The sequence below is a fragment of the Salmo salar genome, chromosome 11, assembly GCF_965601325.2.
Source record: "Salmo salar chromosome 11, fSalSal1, whole genome shotgun sequence".
Taxonomy (NCBI): domain Eukaryota; kingdom Metazoa; phylum Chordata; class Actinopteri; order Salmoniformes; family Salmonidae; genus Salmo; species Salmo salar.
The window spans coordinates 80,633,860-80,639,483 of NC_138301.1; positions in this window are offsets into that span (position 1 = coordinate 80,633,860).

Genomic DNA, 5,624 nt, shown 5'->3' on the forward strand with positions numbered 1-5,624 from the left:
TTAAAATTAAAATAAAATGTCATGTATTTTATGTGATAAGGCCACACAGAGGGACAGAGATAATTACAGATCCCTGTGATAATCTGAAATATCCAAAAAGGCCACTAGATGTCACCTGATAAAATTACAAATAAACCTTTAAGTTACCAAAATTCGGATAATTTACGGCTAAACCTTGAATGTTTCAAGTAATATACCCTCACTTTGCAACCCTACCTGTAAGTCATGACCCTAAATAGCCATGTGGAAATGGATGTCTACGTGCACGGCTAAATGAAGAACGAGTGCACCTTCCTTTGTGACACTAAGTGTCTCATAGGTCATATATAATCTGCGGAAGGAAGAGAAAGTTGAAGAACAAGATGTTCTAGACATGGTTTTCAATACAGAACAGGTACGGAATTGAAAGATTATATCTTTGGTCTTTGTGCCCCGAATCAAGTAAATAATTGTAAAATTATCACCACCAACATACCATCAACTTAAACGTGCTCAAGGATACTTGACATAGACTATACATGAATGCTTTGGGGATTTGAACTTGCAACCTCTTGGTTGGTTGCATTAATGTTTCTGCAGTGCCACCAGGTTCATACTTATTGCTTGCCTTGGAACATGCATTAACACCCCAAAAATAGGGTACAGGGTTGTTCCCCGGGGTATACATATGAACAATTCGGTACCTTGTAGTCATAATGGGACAGTTTGAGACCCAATATTTTTTAATAAAGGTACAATCATCACTTAGCTTTGATAGGTGGGGGAAAATGTACTGGTGGGGCTCATTAGCATATTTGGGGGTGCAGTCACATATAAGTGTATTTTTGCCAACCATCAGTGGAAGTGTTGTATCAGTGTTTGATGGTCATGCCAATGCAAGGTGATTACCACCTTTGCCATTGTCTGTTCTGTAAATGTTTTAAGAGCATATTATCTGTGGGGTTTTTTCACATGTGAAATCATATGTTTTTGGAACTCTTCACATTTGCCGTTTTACATGTGAAAACATGTTTTTGGAAAAATTCACGTGACATTTCACATGTGAAATCATGTGCAAGTGAAATTTCACATATGAAATCATTTGCAAAATTGTTTTTGGAACACTTCACATGAGATCACGTTTCCAGATGTGCTTACATGTTGTCACATTCTCACATCTTGTCACGTGTAGTTTCATGTTATCACTATGCTTTACATGTCACATTGGTTGCATTCCCTTGCTCAGACGTTGCATGCATCAACCAATGGTTTCATGCCACGTCATCGACTGTGCCACTGGGTACCACATAGCATATGATGTGGTTAGCTGATAAAATACCTATCCAGGCATTGTAAGATCTGGCATGCATCAGACATGCCTGGGCAGAGGAACGCGCCCATTAACTTCACATAAGATTACATGAAACACGTGATTACGTGAAATTCATGTGGTTTTTCCGGAAGGTTGAGGACCCCGTTGGGATGTTTGTAAGATGTTCTCATGATGTTTGTGTTATCAGTCGCCAGGAATTCACATGATGGCCCCAGATGGTCTCAAATCATCCTAAACCATTATAAGTAAAGTACTGAAATCTATGGTGGTTTTAAAGTAAGTTGTATGCAGTTCAGCTAAAATATCACCCCACCTGGGATTTGATCTCACATGCGCTGGATTTGAGGTATTCTGATCTTTCTGCTGCGCCACAAAGTCTGTTTCAGTATGTTACACCTTAACTACCTATACATCTCTGCACTCAGCAAAATAGTGACTTCTGCACTCCTATTTTAGTTAATTAATATGACTATTCTCTTATCACTGATTTAATTTACTTATTTTTGCAATTTCAGGGTTTTCTGTATAGTTGTCTAATGTTGATGGGTGTCACGATCGTCTAAAGGAGTAGACCAAGGCGCAGCGTACTTAGAGTTCCAAATGTTTAATAAATATGAAACTCAGCAAAACAATACAGCCGAAAACGAAGCGTGACGTTCTGTGCTGCTCACAGGCAGCTACACAAACACAAGCTCCCACAAAGCACAGGTGTGAAAAGGCTGCCTAAGTATGATTCCTAATCAGAGACAACGATAGACAGCTGCCTCTGATTAGGAACCATACTCGGCCCAAAACAAAGAAATACAAAAACATAGAAAAAGGAACATAGAACACCCACCCTAGTCACACCCTGGCCTAACCAAAATAGAGAACAAAACCCTCTCTATGGCCAGGGCATGACAATGGGGCATATTATTCAGTTTCAATGTTATTCCTGAATTACTATGATAAATATAATAGTTTTTTTTTGTGTATTTTTAACAAAACTGAGATTTACTTTGAAGGCTAAAGTGTGTGAATACAGGAGAAACCAGTTATTGACAAAGATGTGGTGGCGTAGCAGAAAGATTGGAGTAGAGATAAGAAAATATTGACTAAATACACTAAAGTAAAAGAATGTAATAAAATCAAAAAGTAACACAAGAAAATTACATAACAATAACGAGGCTATATACAGGGGGTACAGGTACCGAGTCAATGTGTGTGGGTACAGGTTGGTCAAGGTAATTTGTAAAGTAAATATGCATTGATAATAAACAGCGAGTAGCAGTGTAAAAACACTTGGGGGGGGGGTCAATGTATATAGTCCGGGTGGCCATTTTATGAATTGTTCAGCAGTCTTATGGCTTGGGGGTAGAAGCTGTTAAGGAGCCTTTTGGTCCTAGACTTGGCATTCCGGTACCACTTGCCATGCGGTAGCAGAGAGAACAGTCTATGACTTGGGTGACTGGAGTCTTTGACAATTTTTTGGGCCTTCCTCTGACACCGCTTAGTATATAGGTCCTGGATGTCAGGAAGCTTGGCCCCAATGATGTACTGGGTCGAACACACTACCCTCTGTAGGGCCTTATGGTCAGATACAGAGCAGTTGCCATACCAGGCGGTGATGCAACCGGTCAGGATGCTCTCGATGGTGCAGCTGTATGACTTTTTAAGGATCTGGGGACCCATGCCAAATCTTTCAGTCTCCTGAGGGGGAAAAGGTCTCTTCACAACTGTCTTGGTGTGATTGGACCATGACAGTTCCTTGGTGATGAGGACACCAAGGAACTTGAAACTCTCAACCCACTCCACTTCAGCCCCGTTGATGTTAATGGGGGTCTGTTCGGCCCACCTTTTCCTATTGTCCACGATTATCTCCTTAAACTTGCTCACATTGAGGGAGAGGTCGTTGTCCTGGCAGTGTCTCTGGCCTCCTCCCTATAGGCTGTCTCATCGTTGTTGGTGATCAGGCCTACCACTGTTGTGTCGTCAGCAAACTTAATGATGGTGCTTGGCCACGCAGTCAGGGAGGACAGCAGGAGGGGACTAAGCACGGGCCCTTGAGGGGCCCCAGTGTCGAGGATCAGCGTGGCAGATGTGTTCAAATCTCAGGTGAGGACATGTTGAATAATAATTACTGTATAAATAAATATCATGTGATTTTCCACACATTAAATCATGTCTTTTTTTCTGTAAGATAAGACTATCAAAGTGCAGTATAATACAAGATGATGCTGAAATCAGAATTGATTCTATAGTTAATGTTGTAGTTTCCAATCAGACTTCTCCCCACATACAGATTGGCATATAATATAACATAATAAAGAATTGTGTATCTATCAGGGGTTGGAACCTAAGTTATTTTCCAATCGTTTCGTTCTGAACAGAACCAAACATTTTTTTCTACCTTTCCACTGTCCCGACCAGCATAATAAAGTTCTGAACCGGTTTGAACCAGAATAAAGTACCGGTTTATATCGCCCCTTTATGTTCCTTTTTTAACTTGTGACATTTAACCCCCACCCCCCACCTCATCTCACACCTCGAGGGCCCCCATCTTGACAGTGGAGAGTATATATTTTGTGGAGTTAATATCCTGCAATTCTACACATTTTTCCATTGGGTGTAGAGAAAATGTTTCCGTTTTAAAGCAAGCTTGCCGCAATTCTACAAATTTTGCCATGGGGTGGAGAGAAGATTTAGAAATGTTATAACTAATATACTGCAATTCTACTCATTTTGCAATCGGGTGGTGATACATTTTTGCAATTTTAAAGCACATTTTCTGACATTCTACACATTTTGCCATGACTTATGTCATGTTAAAGTAATTGTCCAGTGAAAATCTCACTTTTATAAGTTCATATTCTGTTAACTCATACCCAGGAAATGTTGATGACTTGTCCTATATTTGTGGCCAAAGCATAAATTGGAGAAAAACACTTCAAAAACCCCACCTCAAAACTTTTTAAAATGCTTGCTATATGATGTCATACTCCTGATTAGGATGAGCTGGCCAATCAGTGGTCTACTCGCATGAATATTATTAATGACCTGTATACATCCACTCCATACTGATGTTGATGTATGCTCACACCATTCCAACACAGAAAAGCTGCTTTTTAACATACTTCTTTAAAATGTTTTGGGAAGTAAAACTATTTCACTCATATTGTAAGTAATTATAGGTCATATTCACTGAAATATGATATCTGAGTGACTAATAAAATCAATGGGGCCCCCTGGAGGTCAGAGCCCCTGGGCACATGTCCTCCGTGACCGGTCGGTAATTTGACTACAAGTTTCGAAAGCTGGTTAGACAAACTTACCAAGTTCACGGGACCCTAAGTGTTCGCTTATGTGGCTTATGCCTAAGGCTGGCCCGGTTTAATGGACAGACAAGTGTAGGGCGCAAGATGCGACTCAAATTTTTGCAGGGTGTGGAGAGAGAGAGGTTGACATGGAGGTTTTAAGAGTTAATATAGAGGAACTGTGAACATCCGAGACTTGGCTCAACAGCAAGGCTAGCTCAACGCCCTGGACCAGAGCTAGCTAACAAGTATGTGTGTGCAGCAACACCAGAATTCAAAACACGTCTAAACTTTTTGTTGATAATAAATCCAATGTGAAACGTGATAACTAGAGTATCATTAACTACCCTAGAAAACTAGCTGGCAGGCAGACAGACACTGTAAGGAGAAGTTTCTGAGTGACAGAGTGAGTGCTTTGCATAGGTGCTTTGATGTCATTTTTTGTGGGACTGAAGAAAAAATGCTCGGAATGTAAAATAACGTTAATAACCAGTTCCCAGTGATTTTAAATAATGGTCATGTTCCAGAACACTATAGATCACTTTCGTAACTGGTTCCGTTTCTGTTCTTCGAAAATGACGTTATTTTTCAGTTTTCTTCTCTGTTCCCTGAACCGATTCCAACCCCTGATAACTATGCATTAGTCATTTATTTTGCAGAAGGCAAATTAATTCTTGTAAATGTAAAAATCAGGAAAGCAAGAAAATAATTCCCTAGTAATCATCTTCCCTGTACTCCACAATCAGTGTCTCTCAATGGCCAAAAAATATGTACTTTCAACGTCCATAATTTAAGTATTTTCAACTTTCATTCAGAACCAAAAATGTACCTGATTTCAACGTCTGGAAAATACGTCTTTTCTGCTTTCCTTCATAATAGAAAATTAGAATGATTTCAAAGTCCAGAAAATACATGTTTTCAATGTCCAAAAAATACGTATTTTCAATGCTTGAAACATACGTATTTTTAACACACAGAAAATACGTATTTTCATCTTTCATTCAGAACCTAAAATTAAC